At 45.0% G+C, this 27658-nt stretch overlaps 1 protein-coding gene across 1 annotated transcript in view; it reads right to left on the bottom strand.

Moving 5' to 3' along the window:
* SYN3 (synapsin III) overlaps window positions 1–27658 on the bottom strand; it is a 494630-nt gene that overhangs the window by 398594 nt on the left and 68378 nt on the right. The window lies entirely within an intron of this gene.

Consider the following 27658-nt stretch of genomic DNA (forward strand, 5'->3'; position numbering starts at 1 on the left):
AGGCCAGTGAATGTTTGATGCCCCAATTTTCTCCACCCTAAAATTGCTATAATTACCTCTTTATCTCATAGGGTTGCTTTGAAGACTAAATTAATTAACATGCCTGGCACAAAGTAAACATTATGTAAGTGCAAGCTGTTACGACCTGCGAGGTGATCTTTGTTTTAAACATGAGTTTTTAAAAAAAATACCCATCTAACAAGTTCTATGTCTTAAACATTAAAAAACCCACTTACACAGAGTACAGGGAACTGGGTACACCACTGATGATCAAGTTTTCACAGCTTCTCTGGGGCCTTTTCCTCCTCCTGAGCAACACTAGAGCTTGTGGGTAGTGGGAGGGGGCTTGGGAAAATAACTGAGTCTCTAGGCCACAAGCCATGAGCTTCGCACATCAGCAGCAGCCTCCATAGCTGGCTGCTGCAGCCCTTCACAGAGCTCATGGTTACCGTCGGCCTCCAGGCTGTAAAGAATGTGAGGTGCAATGGGCAGCCTTCCAAGGACCCAAAAAGGGAGGCTTCATCCTTTCAGGATGTCTCGGGCTTCAGATAAAACCCTTCCTGTGTTCCAGCTCATAGCTGGCAAGGGCAATCGGCAATGACTGATGACAATGGGTGACTTGTCGAAAAGATGTGTGTGTGAACCAAACGCCAGCTAGCTGGAGCAAAGCATGCATTCAGGAGGCTGGTGGGAAGACCATCAACTGCACAATGGTTTGTTTTGCACCTACCATGTACTGGGCCCTGGGCCAGGCCCAGTACATAGTAGTACATACATTTCAGGAGGTGGTGAAATTAATAATAATAGCAGTTCACCTGTATTTACTGCCTCAGAGCACTGCAACAGACATTATTTCTCTTGATCCTTGGCACAAGTCTATGATGTAAGCAGGCCTCATTTCCTTGCTTTAAAGATGGGTAATAAATGAGACTTGTTTAAACTTATAAATTATGGCAGAGATATTTGGCCAAGCTTGTTTCCTTTTCCGCCTGGGTATTCAGCTGGACTACATTTCCCAACAGGCCTTGTGGTTGAGTGTGGGCATGTGACTGAGCTCTGGCCAATGGGATGAATGGAATGCCAGTGATCCTGCTATATGGCTCTGCAAGGCCTGGCGCATAAAAATCTTTCCAAGCAATCTATCCTCTCCTCTTCCCTTGGTTAGCAGATGCAGATAGTCTGCAGAGGGCTCTGAGCACCTAACAGTGGTGGAGCCACAAGATGGAAGGTGCCTGGTTGAATTCCTGAGGAACTCTGCAGGAGGTCATCTGCTGAATGCCACACTCAACTCTTGAGTGAGTGAGACCTAGGCTTCTTTTGTGTTAGACCACCAAGTTTTTTTTTTTTTTCATAACAGATAGCCTGCCCTAACATACATAGTAAAAGCAGAACTGGGATTTTAGAGGCATTTTGCTTGTACATGTGAGAGTTTTTTCTACCATCTTTCAAACAGGCAGAAAAATCTCCTTATGTATGTAGAGTCTTGGGACTTCATAAAGCATTTGAACAAGTAATGGGACAGTTTCTTCCTTCTACTCCACTCAACACTTGGACTGTGACTCTTGTCCACTGTGGGAAGCTTTCAGGTGGGGTAAGATGTCTGGGCTAGCCACAGCTCTGGTATCATTTGCTCAGCCCTTCTCAATTGTCCTGGTAGAAAATTAAGTGTTGGTGTTGTAAGGCATTCTTTGCATGCAATGAATTAACTTCTCTCCTGTCCATGGATAATGGTACAAATTATATATCATCCCTCAGAGAACTGTGAAACTAGTAATCATTATGTGCTTTGTGTTCTGTGGTTCAGATGAGAACCCCCCAATTGCAAGCCCCTTCCCCTCTCTGAGCTTCAGTTTTCTCATCTATAAAAGCACAGGGTGGAATTAAGTGAACTTAGAATCTCTTGCGAGCTCTAATTTGCTATACTCTCACAAAAAAGCAGTATTTTGTATGAGTCAGACACTTTCCCACATTATTTCACTTAGTCATGAAATGAAGCAGGATACAAAAGAAGGTATTTTGGGGAAAATAATAGAGAAACTGGAATTGCCCACCTTCAGTTCTTTCCTCCAGAGTTTGTATTCAATAAACTTTAGGGGAGTGGCGAAGTGGCACGCAGTATTACTCGAGCTTGCAACTTCACTGAGACTGTAATCTAGGTGGGAGGACAAAAACCACATGTAGGGAACTAGTAAAGGTCCCAGAGCATAAGGCATAGAGTCTGCATGGTCAGGAAGACAAAGGGGGACAAAGGGAAAGAGACCTACCTTGGTTTGCCACCCTCCACCCCGCCTCAAATTCCTGACTGCAGACACAGTTACGCTCTGAGTACCTGCTATGTGCCAGACGCTGGCTGGGTGTTTTGCTTTCACACTGCATTTGATTTTCACAGGCGCACTGCCAGGAGGGCATGATTTTATCTGGTTAAAGAAGTGGGACCTAAGAGGCACATGGTCAGTAAGTCACTTATCCAAGGCTCCCACATAGCTGATAAGTACACAGGGTTGTTTGAAGCAGGTCTGTGTGGCTGCAAGAGTCTGTATTCCCTCCACTCTGCCTCTGCCCTCCTGTAGGGGTAGCTCTGGCCTGAGACTCAAGTTGTACTCACTTCCCTGGGTCTTGAAGAAGAGATGCTGGCACCCCTCTAAGGGCTTCATGCCCTTTCACAGTCACGAATCAGAGTCAGGTATCCTGGGGGAAACCTCGGCTTGCAGGGCATCCCAAGGCAGAGAGGTCGGACATTCACAGAGAGATGCAGCAGGTTTGGTATCATTGGCAGAGCCCTGGATATTCTAACTGGGAAACTCTGGTACAAAAATTCCAAGGTTTGCACAGTTGGAGGCCCATGGGAGAGACCAAGGAGCAGCTGAAACTAACTGACCCCACCTGGAAGCAGATCCCCTCCAAGGACACAGAGGGAAGAAAAGCGGCAGGAAGTAGCTGGTCTGGTTGTTCTCAGGAAGGCGCATGACCTGGAAGAGAGAAACGTCTTTCCCTGCAAACAACGATCTGGCATTTCTCAATGTGTGCTCCTGGGACACTCTGCAACACAGCTCACTTAGCATGTTGAAAAAGGGGATTCTTGGGCCTCAAACATAATGAATCAAGATCCCCTGGAGTGAGGAACAGGAACCTGCATTTAGGCAAGCTCGTCAGATAGTTCTAATACTCACTAGAGTTTAAAAATGGAAAATCCCACTTCTTTGAAATGATTCTACCTAGTTCTTCCTTACATGCCGTATTCATTTCTGCCATTTTGCCCATCAGTGACTCTTAACCCCAGAGGGAAAATAATAAATATATTCATATCTATTTTTTTTAACTTAGTTTAATCTATAACTTTTTAACTGGGATACACATGCAGAATGTGCAGGTTTGTTACACAGGTATACATGTGCCATAGTGGTTTGCTGCCCCCATCAACCCGTTATCTGGGTTTTAAGTCCTGAATGCATTAGGTATTTTTCCTAATGCTCACCCTCCCTTTGCCCCCCACCCCCTGACAGGTCCTGGTGTGTGATGTTCCCCTCCCTGTGTCCATGTGTTCTCATTGTTCAACTCCCACTTATGAGTGAGAACATGCGGTGTTTGGTTTTCTCTTCCTGTGTTAGTTGCTGAGAATATTAGCTTCCAGATTCATCCATGTCCCTGCAAAGGACATGAACGCATCCTCTTTTATGGCTGCATAGTATTCCATGGTGAATATGTGCCACACTTTCTTTATCCAGTCTATCATTGATAGGCATGTGGTTTGGTTACAAGTCTTTGCTATTGTGAATAGTGCTGCAATAAACATACATGTGCATGTGTCTTTATAACATAATGATTTATAATCCTTTGGGTATTTACTCAGTAATGGGATTGCTGGGTCAAATGGTATTTCTGGTTCTAGATCCTTGAGGAATCACCACCCTGTCTTCCACAATGGTTGAATTAATTTACACTCCCACCATTAATTAATAGATATATTAATATCTATTGTGTGCTCGCCATGTGTCCCAGATTCCTGTAAGCATTTTAAGTGAATTAAGTCATTTAATATCCTCACAACATCCTTCCAAGGAAGGTACTTTCACTAGCCTAGGATTATATATAAGGGAACCAGGGCACAGAGAGGCTAAGAAACTGTAAAAAGCCACACAGTAAGTGGCTGGGCCAGAACATGGACCCAGGCAGTCTGATTCCCAAGCTTGATGACCTCTAAACCCCTACAGCATGCAGACACTGTGGGAAGTTCCATTTATTGAAGACTCACTCTGTGCTAGGCCCCATTTCCAGGTACTTTCATGCATTCAACAAACATTCAGCAAATGCCTACTATGTGCCAGGAACTGCTCTAAGCTCTGGCCAGGCTGGAAGGTGAGTGAAGCACTCACCTTGGGAACAGAATCTAAGGTGGGAGGGAGTAGGGAGCCAAAAAATCCACTAATCGAGGGAAACAATATTTTAGTGCAATATTAAAACAAAATTAAATTAACAAGCTATGGCCCACGGGCTGGCCACCTGTTTTTATAAATAGTTTTATTAGAGGGAAATAAAAAACAATAAAGAATGAAATACTAAAAACCTTGCTCTAATGGAGCTTACATAAATGACCTTATCCATTTCTTACCATGCATGGCCCCAAAAGGTTGGTATTGATATCATTACAGGGTCAGATACACCACTCTCTCTATGGGTAACTAACGATCATAGAGGCTGACAATTATGGAGTGCCAGACACTATTTTTTAACTGCCTTATAAGAATTATTTTATTCCTTGCAACCTCCCTATAAGGGAAGGATCATTATCATCCACATTTTACAAATGGTGAGAGTAATGCACACAGAAGTTTTATAATTTGTCCAATGCCAATGCAGCCAGTAAAGGCTGGAGCTGGGATTTTAACCCAGACAGGCACACCCCCAGAGGCCATAACTTTTTACTTTTTTTTTTGAGGCAGAGTCTCACTCTGTCGTCCAGGCTGGAGTGTAGTGGTGCGATCTTGGCTCACTGCAACCTCCGCCTCCCAGGTTCAAGGGATACTCCTGACTCAGCCTCCTGAGTAGCTGGGATTATAGGCGTCCACCACCACGCCTGGCTAATTTTTGTATTTTTAGTAGAGACGGGGTTTTGCCATGTTGGCCAGGCTGGTTTCGAATTCCTGACCTCGAATGATCTGCCCGCCTTGGCCTCCCAAAGTGCTGAGATTACAGGAGTGATCCACTGCGCCCGGCCTTTTCTTTTCTCTCTTTTTTTTAAGAGCTGAAGTCTCTGTGTCACGCAGGCCGGAGTGTGGTAGTATGATCATAGCTCACTGCATCCTTCAACTCCTGGGCTCTAGTGATCCTCCCACCTCAGCCTCCCAAGTAGCTAGAACTACAGATACATTCCACATCTGACCCAAGGCCATACCTTTAACCAGAGTTTGACAAACTATAGCCCATAGGCTGTATCTGACTTATCGCCTGTTTTTGTAAATAAAGTTTTATTAGGACATAGCTATACTTAATCATATGTGCACTGTGTGTGTCATGCCGTAATGACAGTTAAGTATGACAGACCGCGTGGGCTGCAAAGCTGAAAACAGATTAGGACCCTGACCTCTAGGGTCAAGGGCTAAACAGTTTAAGCTGGTTAATACTATGGATTTAGATGGAGACCACTGAGACACTCTAACTAACTTGGGATCAGCAGAACACTAGGTAAAGAGAGAATTAAGGCATCCTAAAAAACCCTAAAGCTCTCAATTAACTTAGGCTGTTAGGGCAGATTACCACAGCAATGAGACCCCAAGAGAAAGACTGGACATTCCCAAGCAAGGACCATCTAATTCTTTCTTTAGGCTTCATAGCCTCACCACAATACGATACACTGAGGTCTGTTCATTCATTCATTCATTCAGTCAACATTTATGGAGCCCCTTCCCTGGACTAGGAAGCATGCTAAACCCTGGGAAAGAAGGATGCATGGCCACCCCTGAGGGAGGTACACAGCAAAATACAGTTGACAAGTCATGGTCGTTAGAGACACACCTGGGTTCATACCCCACCTCTGTTCTCTTCTGGCTGTGACCATAACTCCACTCTCTGAGCTTCGGTATTGAACACTGGATATACCCCAGTGGTTAACGGCAGGTTAAATCCCAGTTCCTTCACAACTATTAGCTGTGTGACCCTGAGCAAGTGACTTTGCCTCTCTGAACCTCAGCTTCCTAATCTGTGCACTAGTTTACTTCAGGGACAGGATCTAGGTAAAGCTGCCCAGCACACAGTAGGCCTTAGTGGATGGCTGCAATTCTTTATTACGATGATGGAGACAGTTTAGGAGAGCTGTCTGCAGAAAGACCCCAAATCTATTATGCATGTTTTATCTTTGCTCTCCCAGAGTCTTGAATAAACAATGTCTTCATCCAGTTTTTAAAAGACACTCCAATTCTGTCTCAGAACACACCGCCACCCCCACCCCCTACCGCCCCCTACCTCACCCCCAGCTGAAATTTGGCCAGCTCAGTGCCTGGCTGCTGGCCTGAATTTCCAAACACTGTTGGTTTAGTATTTCTCAAATGTATCCCATTAACACTATGAACCTGTCAGCTTTCTCTCCTCTTTGAGTTCAGGTCCGACCATCACGGCGAGAGACGGAGCCAGTAGCATGAGCCCAGCCTCCTAGACTCGCCTTTGTGAAGCAGTGCAGTGCCCGGGTCGGTAGGCCCGGGACTGGGGCACCTGTCAGCATTTGCATGAAGAGTGCACCCCAGTCAGACGCACATACAGGCGGTGTGCTCGGAGACTGGGAAAAAGCGCATTGGAATGAGGGGCTCTGGGAAATGCAAGCAAAATACATTCTCTGGGTTGGCACTGGAGGGGAAAAAACAAGACCTTGAAGGAGGCTTAGCAAAAAGCCACTGCTCTGGGAATCAGGAAATAGCTCTGCCCTGGCACAGTCTCCAACTCACTCTGTGTGTCGTTGAGCACGCTACTTGCCCTCTCTGTGGCATATTTATTTTAAAATGAATGGGTTAGCCTAGTCCACATGCTTTTAAACTCTTGCCTGGCAGTGGAACTCTTTTCCAGAAACATTTTTACTTGGAATTTTAAGATATAAACAGATGAAAGTGGAACTAATTCCCTGGATCAAGGAGATGGGGGTGGGGAGAGGGGAGGTGGAATTCTGCCCACTCAGCACCTCAGACCCCCAAAAAGCTCAAAGAAACTAGGAGGCGCCTCTGTGGAACAGGGTTCGAGAACCACATGACATGATGGATGATCTGTAGAATTGCCCCTGCCCTGGCAGCCTTGGATCCTGGTAGCTACAACCGCCACTGCTGATAACAGCAATGGCTATTATTTATTGAGTACTTTCTTTATGCAAGGGACTGGACTTTACTTCTGTGTCCTTTACTTCAAGAGTTAGTAGACAGCTCTGATTCAAACCCCAGCTTCACCAGCTGAGCAGCTGTCTGTTGACCTTGGACAAGTTATTCGGTTAGTGCAAACGTACTTGCGCTTTTGCCATTGAAAATAATGGTAAAAATCACAATTACGTTTGCACCAACCTAATAGTTAACCTCTCAGTGCCTCAGATTCTTCATCTGGAAAATAGGTTGTTCAGAGGATTCAAGGAATGAATCTCTCTAAATGTGCTTAGAACAGTGGCAGGTACATAGTAAGCAATTGATGCTGGCCATTTTTATCATGGCTGCCTAGATTTTATCTAATCTTTCTAAGCACCATTCTGTTTCACAGGTGAGGAAGCTGAGGCTCAGACAGGTGGAGTGAGCGCCCTTAGGTCACACAGGTAGTAAGTGATGGAGGGAGAACCTGAATCCAGGTCAGCTTAACTGCATGACTTGTGGTCTTAATACCCTGCCTAAACTGCTTTGCTCTTGACCCAAGAAGTCACATGCAGATATAGGGTCATAGCAATTTGCACGAGGAGTTCCAAGTCTAGATAGAAGAGTTGCTAATGATGACTATAGTGACTTATGCTTATAGGAGCTCTGCTGTCAACAGTCTGGGGTCTGGGCATCTTTGTAAATTCATATCCCACACAAAAAGGAGGTATTTGGTTATCAGAGCCCAGGGCTATCCAATGTTCTTTCCTGCAAGCCACATTCTCCAGCCTTTCCTACTGACCTACAAGACATCTGTGCAAATTAGAAAAAGGGTAGAGGCGGCCCCAAGCTAGGGCACAGGGGAGCAGGCTGATTTCCAAGCCCCACTTAGACGACACTGTATGCCTTTGCGTGGTGCACAAGCTGTGCAACCTTATCCAGCCATCTTGACTCTTCCCCTGCCTCAGTGTTTGGTGGAGAGAAGTGCAGAGAGAATAAACACTGCCAGATGGGAGACAAAGAACGGTCTCCACTTTGCCCTGACGCCTGTAGGGGCCCAGGATGGGGGGCAGCAGAAGCATGGAGGCGGTGCAGGCAGGAAGCAAATGCAAGCCACACAGTCACTTTATCTCTTTATGTTTCTTTCTCTCAGCTCCGAGAGTGGTAATAAAAGATGGCTCTTTGGCTCTCCCCAGGAAACTGAACAGGGGCCAAACCGTCATGTGGTGAACAAATGCGGTGATCGCTCAACTGCAGAGCTGCTGCTGCACCGTATTAAAAAGGTGACAACCTCTCCTCTGACCCCTGAACCATGGAAATGGGCAGTCACCAGCCCACCCACTCAGAAAGCCCCAATGCTCTGTCACCAGCAGAGGCCCAACACCCACTCCGACATCAGAAAAAGAAGGTGGCATGGTATAGTTGTCAGAACTCGGACTTTAAATTCAGACGGAGCTGGACTCAAATATCAACTCCACCCTCAAAAGCTGTCGAACTTTGGGCAAGACACTGACCATCTCTGAGCCTTGATCTCACATTTATAAGATGTAGCTTATCATATGAATCAAGCAGGGAGAATGTAAGAATTAGAAATAACACATGCAAAGTGCCCAGCACAGTTCCCCGACACAAAGCAAGTGGGAGCTATACATGTAGTTCCTCCACTGACTCAGCAAAGACTGACAGCCGCCCGCAGAACTTTGGGCACGATGAAGGTCAATATGAGAGGGCATCAGTGGTTTCTCTGAGGAGTGACATTTGAGCTGAGGCAAGAATGAGCAGAAGTTTTTTTAGGTGAAATAAGGAGGGAAGAGCTTTTCAGGCAGAGGAAACAGAATATGTGGGGACCTGGGATAGGAAAGAAGAGATGAAGATTGAAGAGCTGAGAAAAACTTGATGTGGCTGAAACTGAGACAACAATTAAAGTTTTAAAATGCTCACTCTTGGCTGGGCACGGTGGCTCACACCTGTAATCCCAGCACTTTGAGAGGCCAAGGTGGGAGGGTAAATTGAAGCCAGGAGTTTGAGACAAGCCTGCGCAACATAGTTAGACCCCCCCATCTCGACTAAAAATAATAATAAATTAGCCAGGGGTGGTGACATGCACCTGTAGTCCTAGCTGCTTGGGAGGCTGAGGCATGAGGGTCACTTTAGCCCAGGAGACTGAGGCTGCAGTGAGCTATGATTGTACCACTACATTCTAGACTGGGCAACACAGCAAGATTCTGTCTCAAAAAAAAAAAAGTCTCACTCTAACAAAACTACATACTGAATAATTCCAACAATATAACATCCTAGCAAAGGCAAAAGTAGACGAAGTTTGTGAAAAGATCAGTGGTTGCCAAGGTTTGGGTGGAAGGAGTAATAAACGGGTGGAACGCAGGATGTTTAAGGGAGTGAAAATATTCTGTACAATACTGCAATGGTAGATACATGTCACACATTTGCCAAAGCCCACAGACTAAATAACACTAAGAATGAGCCCTGATGTCAACTATGGACTTTGAACGATGATGGTTTGTAGATGAGGTTCAATTGTAACAACTATACCCCTCTGGTACAGGATAGTGAAGGAGGGAAGTTTTGCACGTGTAGATGCAGAGGCCTATGCCAACTGTACTTTCTGCACAATTTTGCCATGAACTGAAAGTCTACTAATTTTTTTTTTTTTTTTTTTTGAGACGGAGTCTCGCTCTGTTGCCCAGACTGGAGTGCAGTCGCATGATCTCGGCTCACTGCAAGCTCCGCCTACCGGGTTCACACCATTCATTTCCACTCCTCCAGAGTAGCTGGGACTACAGGTGCCTGCCACCATGCCCAGGTAATTTTTTTTGTATTTTTAATAGAGATGGGGTTTCACCATGTTAGCTAGGATGGTCTTGATCTCCTGACCTCGTGATCCACCCGCCTCGGCCTCCCAAAGTGCTGAGATTACAGGCGTGAGCCACTGCGCCTGACCAAGTCTATTAATTTTTTTTTTTTAAAGAAAAAAACAGAAAAACTCTCTGGCTCCTGTGTAGAGAAGAGACTGGGGGCAGGCAGAGGAGAATGTGGAACAGTTAGGTTTTTCTATTTTCTTGCTGGGCTCTTAGGGGCAAGTTACAGAAGCTCTGAGCTCTTCAGTTTCTTCATCTGTGATATGGGGACAAGAATATAAAGTGACACAGTGTGTGGGGAAATGCCTCGTAGAAAGCCTGGCACAGGGCAGGCGTTCAATTCACGCTGGCGGAGTGGGGAAGAATGACAATGCGAAGAGCCGCAAAAGGTGTCAGGACACAAGAGCTCTTTGTGCGGGCACAGTGGGCATCCTGTGGTGCTGTTTTGTGGCAGGTCTCACTGTTTATTGACAGGAACAAATAAAAATAGCAAAAGTCTCACTGTTTAAAGAGAGGCAAAACAAGCGTATGTTCCAAGCAGAAAGTTGTGTTTTGTGCTTTGATGATAATCAACAATAATTATAGCTAAGATTCATTGGGTGCTGACTATACGGCATTGTTGCAAGGCATGCTTGTAAGCGCTTAAGGTGAATTAGCTCATTTCACTCTCCCAACCATAACTTAAGTTAGTTTCTGTTATTATCTCCATTTTGTGTTTGGGGAAACTGGGACACAGCAAGATTCATTAACTTGTCCAATGTAAGTGACAGTGCTGGCTTAAGAGAGAATCAAAAGATACAAACCCGAGTCAAGAGAGGAAATGGGATGAGCGTGCTTAGACTAGTTTTGAAATAGCACAAAAAATAAAAGTCAGAGTCAAGGACTCAATCACGTAGAAACCAGCATGGTATAGAAGTTAAGAGCATGGATTTAGAGTAAGCCAGCCTAGATTTAAATTCTGGCTCCTCCACTTTTTGGGTAACCTCAGGCAAGTTATTTGGCTACTCTGTGACTCAGTTTCCCAATCTGTAATATGCAGATAGTAACAGAACATATCATGTGGAGATGTTTTGAGGATTAAATTGGAAAATCATGGAAGCTCTAGTGAGTGGAACTCAGAGCTTATCACATTATATGGCAAATCATAAGAACTTGATACATCTTTGAAAACAAAGGAAGGCTATAGAGATTTCTAAAAGAGTCAATTTGGAGCTTCAAGCAAGGAGTGGGGCTCAAACTAAGGTCCCATCAACAGTCCTCATATAACCAGGTGCTGCAGATCGTGGCTGCAAAGATGAAAGCAACTTAGGAGGGGGCCCTAAGATGGTCTCCCCCCAGATCTTCTCCCCAGAGGGCCCTGACCTCTGCCTACAGGGACCTGACAGTCTGGTGGGGGAGGGAGGCTCAGCACAAATTATTTTTCTTAAAGCAGGCTATAAGAATTATTCATTCAATGAGAACACATGAACACAGGGAGGGGAACATCACACACTGGGGACTATTTGGGGGGTGGGGGGCTGGGAGAGGGATAGCATTAGGAGAAATACCTAATGTAGATAACGGGTCAATGGGTTAACGGGTGCAGCAAACCACCATGGCACATGTATACCTATGTAACAAACCTGCACCTTCTGCACATATACCACATGTATTAAAGTGTAATAAATTTAAAAAAGAATTATTCATTAAACCCAAATAGTGCCATTCATTCTAGGTACTAGGGATGGAGTGAATTATTTACAAAACAGATAAAATTCCTGCCCTCAAGGGGCTTTTATTCTGGTGCCAGAGGTTGGGTAAGGAACATATAAGCAAGCGTAGCAGTAGCAGTGAGGGCTGCTAAAAAATAAAGCAGGATGAGGGTATAGAGATCCACCTGTGTTATTTTGGATAGGATGGTCAGAGAAGGAAGTGGTAATATTTGAGCAAGGCCAAAATGCAGTGAGGGGCTGAGCCATGTTAATATTTAGGGGAAAAGTTTTCCAGGTTGAGGGAATAGCAAGTGCAAAGGTCCTGAGGAGAGAATACGCTTGACCTACATAGAACAGCAAAGGATGGAAGTACCATTGTGGGTAAGGGGGAGGAGGGCAGAGAGGCAGCAGAAGCCTAGATCATATGAGGTTTTGCAAACCATAGTTACGACTGTGAATTTCATTCTAAGAGGGATGCGAAGCCCTTGTAGGATTTTAAACATGCATTTGGCATCTGATTTAGTTTCAGAAGAGTAACTCTGGCTGCTGTGTAGAGAACAGATTGAAGGGGGAAATGGTGGATTAGCATGTCTTCACATTATTTGGCCCTCCTTCCACTGAGAGGTGGGGTGTCCCTAAACCTAGGTTTCCCGTGCCTGTCTTTGACTACTAGAATGAGGTAGAAATGATGCTGTGTGACTTCTGATGCTGGTCCTTAAGATACCTGCAGCTTCTGCCCCTCATGCAATGTGCCCTCTTGAAACTCAGTTACCACATGAGAAATCTGACTATGTTGAGATCGCATGGCTGTGAGGAAGCTCAATAGCCACGTGAAGGAGCACCAAGGTACCAGACTGAAGGTGAAGCTTACTTGGACCTTCCAGCCCAGCCAAGCCACAAGCTGAATGCAGTCAAGTGAGTCATCCTGGGAAGTACTACATGGAGCAGAAGAACCACCCAGCTAATCCCTGCCCAAATTCCTGGCCCACAGATTGAAAGCAAATAAAACGGTCATGGGTTTATGCCACAAAGACTTGGGGTAGTTTGTTCCACAGAAAACTTTATACAAATCTCCATTTTATAAATGAGGATACAGATCCAGAAAGGAAATAATTACTGTCAGTAAGTGGTTGAGCTAGACTGTGAACCTATATCTTCTCTAGGCAAGTTCAATTTTTTTTTCTTGGTTTATGACTGTTGCTAAAATTTCCACATTATTTTAAAACCACATAGAACAAAATATAAAATCATACAACATATTATTCTGTGTTTCAGTTGCCTACATGCTGCTATTTTTCCCAGGTTAGCTGTGCAATGGCTTTTAAAGTGGGGTCTGTAGACCCGCGGTGTTGGAGTCACTTAGGTGAAGCTTAAAAACAGGCAAACTCCTGGGTCTTTTTTTTTTTTTTTTTTTTTTTGAGACGGAGTCTCGCTCTATCACCCAGGCTGGAGTGCAGTGGCCGGATCTCAGCTCACTGCAAGCTCCGCCTCCCGGGTTTACGCCATTCTCCTGCCTCAGCCTCACGAGTAGCTGGGACTACAGGCGCCCGCCACCTCGCCCGGCTAGTTTTTTGTATTTTTTAGTAGAGACGGGGTTTCACGGTGTTAGCCAGGATGGTCTCGATCTCCTGACCTCGTGATCCACCCGTCTCGGCCTCCCAAAGTGCTGGGATTACAGGCTTGAGCCACCGCACCCGGCCAAACTCCTGGGTCTTAACCAGGAATCTGACTTTCTGGTATTAGAGCACAAGCATTTGCATTTTCATAAGTAGGGCAGAAGTTTCCTAAATTATTCTCATCAAGAAAGGTTTGAATGTCAATAAACTAGTGGATCAACAAGCCCTCAGGAAGCAGATGGACATTTTAAATGAAGATGGAGAGTATGAAAACAGTAAATGCAAACTGTAAACGGAGCACTTCATCCCTGTTGTGGGGCTCTCCTCACTACACTGTGTTGCCTGGGTGAGAAGGGGGCCCTAAGATGGTCTCCCCCCAACTCTTCTCCCCATGAGGCTTATCTCAGGGAACCAGGAAGGGTGTACAAGACTAGTTGGGGGGTATGAGATGAAGCAGGGGTAGAGGGAACATTCAGAGAGCATTCGCTATATTTCAGGCACTAACAATTGAAAGACTTCCTCATTTAGTCCTCAAAAAGAGGCATTCTTTCCATTTTAGGTTCCCAGTTAAGGAACCTGGGAGTCAGACAGGTAAGATTACTTGTGCAAAGCCACACAAACAGCAAACGGGAAGTCGAGATTTGAACCCAGGACTGCCAGACACCAATGCTAGCGTTTTTTTCCAATATTAAGCTGTGCCAACCAGGTGGAAGGATCATGTGATATGAAATCATATCAGAACTGGAGTTCCACTCCTCCACTTGTCAGCTATGTGCCCTCAGAAAAACGTCATTTCATTTCTTTCAAAGGGAGGATAAAATGTCCTACCACTGAGAAGTACCGGGTACCCAACAGCCTTTTAGTAAAAGGTGATTGCTTCTGAATGAGAAGACACCAGGATGCCAAGGCCAAAAGGCTAAAGTGGCCACAGGGCAATTTCTCCCACAGTGGCATGTGTCAGGGCAGGACGGGTGCCAGGGGTGGTGAAGCGGGACCCAGAGCTGGACTCATTCCAGGTGTGGCTCCAGCACGTGGGAAAGTGCGCAGGGTCGGCAGGGCGCAGCCAGTGGCCTCACAGTCTTTCCCATCCCCAGTTTCTGTGCTTCTGGGAATCAGGAGCCACACTGTTTTTCTCTGTCGGACCCAAGCTCTCTCTCCCAGGGGAGTTGGCAGATCTGCCGTTGGCCTGTTGGCTGGAGGTGCACAGCAGCGGAGCCTGGCATCGCTTTACAGGCTCACACTGCCTCTTTCTTGTGCTGCTTTCTTCCCGTTCCCACGCCCCACCTCTGCAAGTCCCCAGGGATCCTGCTTTCTCCGGCAGTGGCAAGGGCAGAGGCCCTGGGTGAAGAGATTAGATGGGGCCTTCCCCCTCCAAGGCTGCTCTGCTGGGCCCCTGGATGACTCCAAGTGCCTGGCCTTGCAGACCCCATCCCCTCCTGGGGACAGAATGCTGCGGGTGGTGTGCTGTCAGGAAGTCTGTGCCTGGTGCAAGCCAAGGCCTGACTCCCCTCAGCCGTGAGCTTTTCAGTTTGCAGAGCTGTAGGATTCTTATTCATGCAAAGAGTCAGCTGGTCATGAATGCCTTCTGCAAAGATTTAGGCACTGTGCCAGGTGCTAGGGCCACAATTCGGAAAAACAGCTTAACTTGATCCTCAAGGAAGGTTCAGTCCAGGGGGAGACGGGGGAAGTAAATAATAATTACCCTCCTGAACCAGTTATAGTACAGGAAGAGCAGTAAGACCAATAGTTATTGAGAACCTGACGTGTGATATGGGAATACAGTGGGAACAAAGCAATCTTTCTAGCTATCTAGACCTGTTCCAGAAAAGAAACAACAAAATAAATTATACAATAGCGTACCTTATATCACTATATTATTTAATATTATATGTCTCTGTATTAGCGATCTAGCTATAATCATTTCAGGCAGTGATAAATGTTTGAAGGAAAAAAAATGTGTAGTTGGGCCTAGAGAGTGTGGACAGTATGGTCTGGCAGGGCCTTCCTGAGGGGACATGAGATCAGAAACTCAGAAGGAGGTGCATGGGTGAGAGTGGTCGCATCCACAGAAATGTTTCAGGAAGAAGGAGAGCTAGCAAATGCCAAGCTGGTGCACCAGACACCATGGACATGCTTTACACATACTGCATCTATGAAGTGAGGACTCTGTCCCCACTTCAGGTGAGGAGGCCAAGGGCTAAAAACAGGGAGTGACCGGCCCAAGGCCTTGCAGCTTGGAGAAGGCAGAGCCGGGATCCAGCCCAGGCGGTCTGCTTTGCCTACACAGGTGGCCTCTGTGTCATGAAGCCAGGCCGCCTACTTGGGCTAGTCCTAGATACTTTATGAGCTCAGAGGCGGGCACCAAATTCAACTTCAGGGAGGGATGAGAGAAGCGGGCACAGAAGCACAATCTTGATGGATAAAAGTGAGGAACGCGCCAAGCCAAGGAAGTATCTGCCTTTCTCCCTTCCCTCGACTGGCCCCCAAGCTGCCACTTACCTGTGTGCATGTCCACGCAAAGTTGAGAGAGGTCCACTCCCCATACACACAAGGAAGGTCCACTCCCCATATACACAAGGCTCACTCTGTTTCCCTCTTCACTCAAGTCACCTCCTCAGGAGGCCTTCCCTGCTTCCCGCACCTCAAATACCAACTTCTCCGTATTCTCTTTTTGCTTCACCCGTTTCTCATGTTTCTCATGACCTGCCCTTAGCCCACATTATCTGCTTACTTATTGATTGACTGTTTTCTGCAACTCTAATATCAGCTCCACAGGAGCTATTGTCTGTTTCATTCACCACTGTGCCTTCTGTGTCTGGCACATAATGAATGAAAGGAAGGAAAGGAGGAAGCAGCTTAACCCATACGGAAACATTTAGGAGAGGCGAAGGGAACACTTTTCCAAACACACACAGGTACCCAGGAGTGAGTGCAGGAACTGTGTTCCATGTAATGTTTGCTGGAACCTGGCACTTGGAATTTGCCTCTAATAAATTCTGTTGAACGAATGGATATCTGGAACTTGAAATTAAAAGTTCAGGAAGCCCAGAAGAATCTGAGCAATTATGTATGAAATAAGGAGTAAAGAAACGTTATTACAAAAGTTAAGTTTCTTGATGGGATGTTAGAGAGATCCCAGGGTAGAGATTCAGGAGTCAAGGGCTGATTGTGGCTCAGGAGCTGATACGCTGGGAAGATCTGGAAAAGCTACCCTTCTCTCTTCCCCAGGCCACAGTTTGCCCATCTGTAAAATGGGGACATGTAGAAAAGTCTAAGGGTCTCTTCTGACTCTGGAACTCTAAGATTTTTATAGACCATCCCCTCCTCTGGGACAAGCCCATGCATCTCCCTCTTACCCCACACATCCTCCCTGCAAACAGTAAGCCTTGGTGGGAGCTGGGGAGGGGGAGCATCTGAGAGTCTCTAATGCCTTTCCTCAAGGGCTTGCGTTACTGATGCTTCCTGGCTCCTGCTCTTCAGGCCTCTCTGAGGTCTGACCTTCTAATGAGCGGATGCACATTATCAGCTGCTGCGGTTTGAACGGGTGCCTGTAATTTAGTGTTGCCTAATGCTGGAAACTGAGAGCGGGACTTGCGTAATTAGATTGGGGCCTCATTAACGTCTGCCTCCTCGGGTGTTTTTCATTCTTGGTTTCTCCTGCCCTGTATTTGCAATCCCCTCTGTCTGTATAAACATGGCTGTCCCTTTTTATCTCTCCCTTGTGGAGCCAGGCTAGAATTTGGGACCAGAACAGCCAAGGCACCCACAAAGCATGAATTTTAACATGCCCCGGGATGGCCCCTGCTCTGCTTTCTAAATAGAGAACCTGGATGTCTGGGTTGCGCTTGAGCACCTCGAGCTGGCTGGCCGGCTACTCTGGGTTTGGGTTTGGACAAAAACCAGAGGAAGGAGGGCTATCAATGCAGCTGCTGCAAATACTGGTGATTTAACCAACTTGTGTACAATGCTTGGCCATTTACAAAGCACTCCTTGAGTCTGACCTTGTAACCAGGGACTTGCTCTGTTTTGTTCACTGGTCCCCTAAGAGTTATTCACTTTTTGTGCCCTCCTGACCCCACTCTATGCTTTTTCCACTCTTCTCTGCTCTGAGCTACAGGAGATGGGTCCCTGTGGGCAGCATCCACTCAGCTCCCTTCGTGAATGGTTTCTGCTTGCCTTTGGCAAAATGAGGCCCCAGCAGGAGACTGGAAGGCAGAGGGAGAGAAGGGGGGTGGTACTTCTCTCTAGTGGCCACCGTGCTTTAGTGTCATGACTTTGGAGGTAGCTGAGTTCCTCCCCAGTTACAGCAATGACCAGCTCTCCTGCTCAAGTCTAGATTAACCTACTAGATTTAGTCTAGAAATTCGATTTTCCTCTTTTGTCCCTTCACCCTTAGGATGATAACGGTTCCCTTCCGTTGTCAGATTCTAAACACCTTGTGTTTCCTTAGCCCCTCACACTCTTTGATAAGTTGCTACTTCATTGAAGTCTCTTTATTTAGACCACTTAGGGGTGAATTCTGTCTTTTGCCTAGTTTCTGTCTGATACAATACCCAATGTCTGAAGTGGTCCCTGGAACATAGTAGGTCCTTAATAAATATTTGTGGAATGAATGCACAGACTTTTCATAGATGACATCTCATGTCACCCTTACAAAAACTATGCAAAATAATATTATTACCTTTTACAGATTAAAAAACACTGAGGCTCAGAGAGGTAAATTCTCGTACCTCAGCAATAGATTTTTAAGCAACGCTCCCATACTGTACCCTGAATGAGCTGTAGCTTCACTCTGCACCCTGGAGAAATCTCTACATACTGCTGCTTTCTGTACAGAGACTGAGTGTCCACTCACGCCAGCCTGGTGTGGCCTCAACAGGACCGGAGGCTGGCGAAGTGGACAAAGATTTGGAGACACTTGGAAATTCACTTGGTATAGACTCAGAGACCTGGGTTCAAATCCAAGTGGTGCTACTTTCTAAAAGTGTGATCTGGGGCAATGAAATCAATGACAATTATTTAATTGTCCCAGTTGTGACTCAGTTTCTTCCTCTGTAAATGGGGCTATAATAATTATTATTACACACTTAATTTAGTGATTATCCTGATCCAGGCACTGTGTTTAGCACTTCACATTATACTAACTCATGTAATCCTCACTGCAACCCTATGAGGAGGTATTGTTATTATTAGTAGTAGTAGAAGTAGTAGCAGTAGTAGTAGTATTGCAGATAAGTTGATAAGTTACTGCCCACGGTCACACAGCTCCTTTCACCATGGCAAATGTGGGATGTCCATCAAGGCAGCCTGCAGCCTGCTCCAGAACTGAGTTCTTAACCTTCAGGCTATACTGGCTGTCTACATTATTATTAGACCATCTCATGGGTTCGTAACAACTAGATAAGACCGTCTATGATGAGCACTTAGCACAGCCCTGGTGCACCAGGTACCATTAATAGTGGTGACTGACTTTTCCTTGTGCCCCACCTAAAAGTCAGATGCATGGATCCTCTCCATATTTTTCTTCCGTGTCGTTGTTCAATTGTACTCTTGCGTGGCATTCATAGTAGGAAACGTATGGCTTCTTTAGGCAGCTCTGCCCCTTGCCACACACAGGCCCTGGAGCCAGACTGCCTGAGCTTGAATCCTAGCTTTACCACTTATTGGCTGGAGAACTGGATGTCATTACCCCGTCCATTGGTGTTTCAGCCTTTTGATCTATAAAGTGGTGATTTGAACAGCACACACCCTATATAGGACTGTTGAAAGGATGAAATGAGTTAATTCATGTTAAGGGCTTGGAACAGTGCCTAGCACGTAGGAAATGCTATAAAAGTGTTTGTTAAATAAATAAAAGTTCATGAATTTTGTATGTGCAATTCAAGCTGGCTTAAACAAAGAGGGATTTTTTTTGGCTCAAGTCTGGGGATGAGTCCGGATTCAGAGCCTTGAATAACATCATTAGGGCAACGTCTCTCTGCTTGGCTGTGCATTTCTTTACCTTGGCTTCATTCTTGGCAGACTGTTCACTCAAGGAGAGAGATGGCCACCAGCAGCTCCAGACATACATCCCACCCTCAGTGGTCCCAGCAGAACACATGTGCCTTTCATCCAAGAGTTCTGGCATTGGCCTGGCTTGGGTCCCAATGAGACACTCCAGTTGACTAAGGCCAGTCATGTGCCATCAGCTGCACACACTACACAGACTGCAAGTTGGGGAGGGGGTCACCTCAATGGAATACTAGGTGCTGTTTGCCAAAGCAGAAGGAATGGAAGCTGGAGAAAGCCAGCAATGGTCTTCTCTGCCATCCATCCTGGTCACCTATATTAGTCAGGGTTCTCCAGAGAAACAGAACTAACAGGATATATCGAAGAGGAGATTCATTATGGGGATTGGCTCACATGATTACACAGGCTGACAAGTTCCACGAGATGCTGGCTGTGAGCTGGAGAACAGGAAAGCTCATAGTGTGATTTGGTCTGAGTTCGAAGGCTTCAAAACCAGGGGTGTCAACCGTATAATTTCCCAGTCTGTGGCTGGAGTCTTGAGAACTGGGTGGCTGCTGGCATCAGTCTTGAAGTTTGAAGGCCTAGGAACCAGGAGCTTTGATGTCCAAGGGCAGGAGAAGATCGGTGTCCCAGGTCGAGAGACAGAGATTTAGCTCTTCCTCTGTCTTTTTGTTCTAGTGGGACCCCCAATGGATTGGATGCTGCCTGCCCACACGGTGAGGGAAGATCTTCCTTGCTGAGTCTACTGATTCAAATGCTCTTCCAGAAATACCCTCACAGACGCACCAAGAAATAACGTTTTACCAGCCCTCTTGGTAAATTAACCATCACATCATCTTCCCTGAAGGTGTTCCTTGTGAGCAAGACTTCAGGAGATCTAGACCTTGGTCACAATGCATACTGGAAGTGCTTACAGGCAATTTCAATACAACGTCTACGCGTCTTTAAAAGAATACACAGCAAATCAAGAGCACTGTTTAACATTCCTATTTTGAGAGACCATAGCTAGGACTTGCTATGGCCCTATAGGCCTGTGGAAGATTCCACTGTTTTTATTTATTTGTTTACTAAACTTTTACTTTAGGTTCAGCGTTACATGTGCAGGTTTGTTATACCAGTAAACTTGTGTCACAGGGGTTTGCTGTACAGATTATTTTGTCACTCAGGTACTAAGCCTAGTACTCAATAGTTATTTTTTCTGATCCTCCCCCTCCTCCCACCCTTCACCCTCAAGTAGGCCTCAGTGTCTGTTGTTCTCCTCTTTGTGTCCACGAGTTCTCATCATTTAGCTCCCACTTATAAATGAGAACATGTGGTATTTGGTTTTCTGTTCCTGTGTTGGTTTGGTTAAGGGTAATGGCCTCCAGCTCCATCCATGTTCCCACAAAGGACATGATCTCCTTCCTTTTATGGCTGCATAGTATTCCATGTATATGTACCACATATACATGGTGGTACCATGTGTACATTTTCTTAACCAGTCTACCACTGATGGTCATTTAGGTTGATTCCACGTCTTTGCTAAGAGTGCCGCGGTGAACTGTTGCATGCGTGCGTCTTTATGGTAGAATGACTTATATTCCTTTGGGTATATACTTCGTAATGAGATTACTGGATAAAATGGTACTTTGGAAGATTCTACTGATTCCCCCTGCTGCAGGACACACTGAGTCACAGGCTACTTGGTGTGTGTGCACATTCTCGTGGGTCTGACATCCTGTAACAAATCTTGCTAAAGCGAGCTACCTGGCTGAGGTTGTAAGCACCATCCTGGGCATGAGACAGAACAAATCTCTACAGCCATATGGGTTTCTGAACCCAGATCTTTAGCTGTACTGGCACTGTCTTCACAGCCCTGGCTACTTAAAATGTGATCTTCCAACAGCAGCACCAGCAGCATCTAGGAGCTTGTTCACATCCTTGGTGCTCAAACTGAGTCGGCAAGACCAGATGCATTGGCTTCACCTGGGAGCTCAAAGAAAACTCAAAATATCAGGCCCTACCTGAAGACCTCATGGATGAAGATCTGAATTTTAACATGAGATCTCCAAGAGGTGTGTACGCACATTAAATTTCAAGAGGCACTGCTGTATTCATTTTCTAGGGCTGCTGTAGCAATGGACCACAAACTTAATAGCTTAAAACAAGAGAAATTACTCTCTCATGGTTCTAGAGGCTAGAAGTCCAAAATCAAGGTGTTGGCAGGCTGGGCACAGTGGCTTATGCCTGCACTTTGGGAGGCCAAGGTGGGAGGATCGCTTGAGTTCAGGAGTTCGAGACCAGCTTAGGCAACAGAGCAAGACCCCATCTCTACCAAAAATTTAAAACTTAGACAGGTATGGTGGCATGTGCCTGTAGTCCCAGCTATTCAGGAGGCTGAGGTGGGTGGACCGCTTGAGTCTGGGAGGTTGAAGCTGCAGTGAGCAGTGATCATATCACTGTACCCCAGCCTGGGTGACAGAGAGAGACCCTGTCTCAAAAAATAATAATAAATAAATAAAATAAACGGTGTTGGCAGCAGAGTTGGTTCTTTGTGAGGGCTTGGCAGGGAATGCCTGTCTCCTAGCTTCTGATGATCGTCAGCAGTTCTTGGCTTGTCAACGTATCTCCTCCCCAATCTCCGCTTCCATCATCGCATGGCATTTTCCCCACGTCTAAGTTTCCCTCTTCTTATAAGGACACCAGTCATATTGGATTAAGGGCTCACACGACTCCAGGATGACTGCACCTTAATCATCACATCTGCAACAAGGCTATTTTCAAGTAAGATCACATTCTTAGGTACTAGGAGTTAGGACTTTATCTTTTTCAGGGGAACACAATTCAACTCACAACAACTGCCTTCAAAGCCTGCCATTCCCGAACGCTGGAAGAACTGCCGATTAACAAATACCTGGCACATTCCTGTAACTTTATTTTTGTAAACAATGTTGTAAATTCAGGAAGAATATGGCAGGTCTAGAATAAGACTTGGAGAGGTCTATTTTTGCAAAGTGATTCTTATGTTCAGGCAGCATACCTAGGAGTGTCCTCAGCTTTTCAGCCCATCCTGCCCCAGTGCAGGGCCACCATGAGAACAATCTGGGGATGTTTCTTACTTTGGCTGCCACTAGAATCACCAGGGGAGCTTTAAAAATACGAACACCTAAATCCCACCCTCAGAGATTCCAGTGTAATGCGTCTGGGACACTGCTTGGGTATCAGGATTTTAAAATAATTCGTAGGTGATTCTAATCCACAGCTAAATTTGAGGACCAATGGGATAGTTATTCTTTTTATTTGTGGCAGGGTCTCAATCTGTCATCCAGGCTCACTGCAGCGGCTCACTGCAGCATCCACTTCCAGGTTCAAGTGATTCTTGTGCCTCAGCCTCTCAAACAGCTGGGACTACAGGCGCGCACCACCACACCTGGATAACTTTTGCATTTTTAGTAGAGACAAGGTTTTGCCACATTGCCCAGGCTGGTCTCGAACTCCTGATCTCAAGCAATCTGCCCACCTCAGCCTCCCAAAGTGCTGGGATTACAGGCGTGAGCCGTCGTGCCTAGCCGGGATAGATGTTCTTGTTTCTACCTGTTACAAATGAAGGAGATCCAGCCACCCTTCCAAATAAGGAAGTAGGACACAAGTACAAAAAATACCAAATATGAGCACAGTTTCCTAAACAATAGCATTTTAGGCTTTTTACAGTTCTTGTATTCAAAATGAGGGTGCTATGGAGAAGTACATGAATTTACATGTTTAGCATTATTCTCCTAATCTCCAATAATCAGGAACTTCTTTATTTCTTTATTTAGTTTTGTCCATTTTTGAAGTGTGTCTTGAGGTATTTTTATATAGTGCTTATAAATTTAAAATTATTTCTTCTCAGTAAATGAATCTTTATCATAATAAATTACTTCCTTTTCCCTAGTAACGCTTTTCACCTGGGAGTCTATTTTCCCCCAGATATTAATGCAGTTGCATCCGTGAGCTTTCTTTTGCTGCACAGTTGCATGGTATATTTTTCCTCTTTCTTTAACTTTCAAATTTTCTGTATGCTTATGTTTTAGATGAATGTCTTGAATGGAATACATTTGGACTTTTTAAAAGTTACATTGATAACCCTTCTCTTTAATTAGTGCATTTAGTCCATTTACATTTAATGTAATTATTGGTATACATACATTGGTGATACAAATATTGAACAGCTCCCAGGGTACTTTGTGGGGTTTGCAGTTCGCACAAATGACCATGAGAGGGCGACTCCAGAGGATGCACAGGCATTTATAGCCTTGAAGAGACAGGAGAAACCAGGCATTCACTCTCTGGGGTTCCACTACTCCTTCCGAGGTTCTTCCCTACAATGTCTGGGCATCCTCTGGCCAGGGGAGAACAAGAATATGGGCTTGGGGACAGGAGTGTGGTGGACTGGGGGACACAGGAACAGTCCTATGGGGTTAGGGTGGCTGAAGGCACTCAGCAGGCTCAAGGCAATGGCTGTTTACCAACTCGTATAGAAAAATTTCAATATTTTAATAACTAGCACTGCTATATAAGCAATTCAGAATGATAGCAGCTCAGACCTGCTGATATACTGGGTGTTAATCGACCATTTACTTTGGGTTATTTATAACACCTGTTCTGTGTTGGTTTTTAAAGCCTGTTATTAATCAATATATTTACTTTTTTTTTTTTGAGACAGGGTATTTCTCTGTCAACCAGGCTAAAGTGCAGTGGCGTGATCATGGCTCACTGCAGCTTTGACCTCCCCGGGCTCAATCAATTCTCCCAACTCAGCCTCCCCGAGTAGCTGGGATTACAGGTGTGCACAACCATGCCCTGCTGGGTTTTTGTGTTTTTTTTGTATTTTTCATAGAGATGGGGTGTCACCATTTTGCTCAGGCTGGCCTCAAACTCCTGAGCTCAAGCAATCCACACACCTGGCCTCCCAAAGTGCTGGGATTTACAAGCGTGAGCCACCACACCTGGCCATGTTTACTTTTTCCCTGACAATACAAGGGCCTCAGAACATCTTAATTCCATTTACCCTCAATCTCTACTAACTTAATGTTGTATATTTTAATCCTTCACATATTTTTAAATCCATAAAATTATTTTATTGTCTTTTGAAGACAATACCTATTAACACCACCTTCTTTGCCCTTCACATAATCTTGCAGCTCTATGTTAACCTGAGATCGCTTTCTTTTTGCCTAAAGTACATCCATACTTTATAGTTTCCCTTTTCGAAGGTCTGTAAATGTTTTTATTTTGCCATCACTCATAAAAGATGTTTCTCTGAGGAAAGAATTATAGGTTGGCAATTAATTTCTCTCAGCACACTGAAGACGTTTTTCCACCATTGTTCTCAGGAAGCTGCTAGTCTGTTACTTTAACAAAAGTACAGATGTTCCTTGACTTACGAAGGGGCTGTATCCCAATAAACCCATTGTAAGTTGAAAATATCCTAAGTTGAAAATGCCTTTATTGGCCGGGCGCAGCGGCTCACACCTGTAATCCCAGCATTTGGTGGAGGCCGAAGCGGGCGGATCACGAGGTCAGGAGATGGAGACCATCCTGGCTAACACGGTGAAACCCTGTCTCTACTAAAAATACAAAACATTAGCCGGGCATGGCGGTGGGTGCCTGTAGTCCCAGTTATTCAGGAGGCTGAGACAGGAGAATGGAATGAACCCGGAAGGCAGAGCTTGCAGTGAACCAAGATTGCGCCACTGCACTCCAGCCTGGGCGACAGAACAAGACTCTGTCTCAAAAAAAAAAAAAAAAGAAAATGCATTTATTACACCTAACCTACCAAACGTCATCACTTAGCCTAGCCTACCTTAAACATTATCAGAGCACTTACATTAGCCTATAGCTGGGCAAAATATTTGAACAAAAAGCCTATTTTATAAAAAAGCGTTGAAGATCTCATGCAATTTATTAATGTTCTGCTGAATGAGTGTCGCTTGTATCATCATAAAGTCAAAAAATCATAAGTGAAACCATCATAAACTGGGGACCATCTGTAATCTGCCTTTTTCCCTCTGGCTTTTTCTTTCTAAATATTACTATCGAGTCTTGGTGTGGAATTATTTTTATTTATCCTGCTTGAAATTTGCCAAGCTTCTGTTTTTTGTGGTTTGGTATCTTTCCAAAACAATCATTTCTTCAAATACTGTCTCTGCTCTATTCTTTTACCTCTCTCTTTTGAGATTCTGATTAAATGAATGTTAGACCCTCTCCTAGGATCTAACAGTCTTTCCTGCACCTCCAATCTTTTTCTCTCTGTGCTTCGTTCAGGATAATCTCTTCAGCTGTACCTTTCATTTCATAAACACTTTTTCAGCTGTGTCTACTGGATGTTAAACACAATAATTTTGATTATTGTAGTTTTCATTTCTAGAAGTTGTGTGTGTGTGTGTTTTCTAACTGGTTATATCAGCTGGGCGCGGTGGCTCACGCCAGCATTTTGGGAGGCCGAGGCAGGTGGATCTCCTGAGGTCAGGAGTTTGAGACCAGCTTCACCAATACGGCAAAACCCCATTTCTACTAAAAATACAAAATTAGCCGGGTGTGGTGGTGCATGTCTGTAATCCCAGCTACTCAGGAGGCTGAAGCAGGAGAATTGCTTAAACCTGGGAGATGGAGGTTGCGGTGAGCCAAGATCATGCCATTGCACTCCAGCCTGGGCAACAAGAGCAAGACTCCATCTCAAAACAAAAAAAAAGAAAAAAAACCTGGTTATATCACTTTTTGTAGTGTCTTTTTCTCTGCAGATATCTCCAAACTTGATTTTTTTCAATTTGATATGTATAGTTTTTAAAAATAATCTGTCTGATAATTCTAATGTCTTCTGTCTTTGAGGTTCTGTCTCCATTGTCTATTGTTTCTGTTTCACCTGGTTATCTTTGACTACATGCTAGCTATTATACAAAAAAATTATTTGAAGGATCATTTGAAGTCTAGCTTGAAAGTGCCTTCCTTTACACAGGATTTGCTTTTATTTCTGGCACGTCTGGGATCACCATAAACCAAGTTCAATGCTTGAGGTTTCCTGGAGGGCTGGGTTATTCAAACTGCAATTCAAGCTGCAAGTACTTGTGAGGGCTCACCTACTTGTAATTCATGTTCACCTAGAAGGTATAGTCCTTTGGGGAATCTCAGTTTATTGTGGAGAGGGTCTACTGTTACACTCCCTATTCTGAGTGGCCCTGAGTGTTGATTTCTGTCTCCCTTGCCTCCACTAAGCTCTCAAAATCCGTTCCAAATTTGGCTGACCTAGCAAATACTGTCAGGATACAGGTGGCTTTGTACTTATTTACCTCTCTGGGTTTTCATTTTCCCATCAGTCTCTTCCTGGTAATTCTTTACTGTCACACCAACTCTTAGAAGGCCTTTAAAGATTGTAATTATTTAGTATCAGTTTTTAAGTTGTTTTCAGGGAAAAAGCTGGTCCAAATGACCTAGCCCACTGTTACTAGAAATAGGAAGCCATGTAATGTCTTTCATGGCATACAGTAGGTACTCAATAAAGAATGAGCCAAATTAGTTGACTTATCATAATTGATACGGTTTGGCTGTGTCCCCACCCAAATCTTATCTTGAATTGTAGCTCCCACAATTCCCATGTGTTGTGGGAGGGACCTGGTGGGAAGTAATTGACTCATGGGGTGGCTCTTGCTCATGCTGGTCTCATGATAGTGAGTAAGTCTCAGGAGATCTGATGATTTTATAAAGGGCAGTTTCCCTGCACAGACTCTCATTCTCTCTTGTCTGCCATCAGGTAAGATCTGCCTTTCACCTTCCGCCGTGATTGTGAGGCCTCCTCAGCCACGTGAAACTGTGAGTCCATTCAACCTCCTTTTCTTTATGAATTACCCAGTCCCGAGTATATCTTTATCAGCAGCATGAAAACAGACTAATACACCAAACATCACTCACCTTTGTTTTGGATCTGTCTTTATTTGCAGAGGCTGTTTCCTACTCTTAGGATATATTTCTCTTTCTCTACACCCAGTCTGAGAATGTCCACATTCTACCATTGGACCAGGCTCAGAACAAATGTTACCTTTTCCTCAAAGCTCTTCCTATTTTTCCTCCTTTCCCAAATCTGAATCCTCTCTCTTCCTTCCCTAAACCCTCACAAGACCTAGTGTCTATCATTCTCT

This window comes from Trachypithecus francoisi, unplaced genomic scaffold, assembly GCF_009764315.1.
Source record: "Trachypithecus francoisi isolate TF-2019V2 unplaced genomic scaffold, Tfra_2.0 Lachesis_group14, whole genome shotgun sequence".
In the NCBI taxonomy this organism is placed as follows: Eukaryota; Metazoa; Chordata; class Mammalia; order Primates; family Cercopithecidae; genus Trachypithecus; species Trachypithecus francoisi.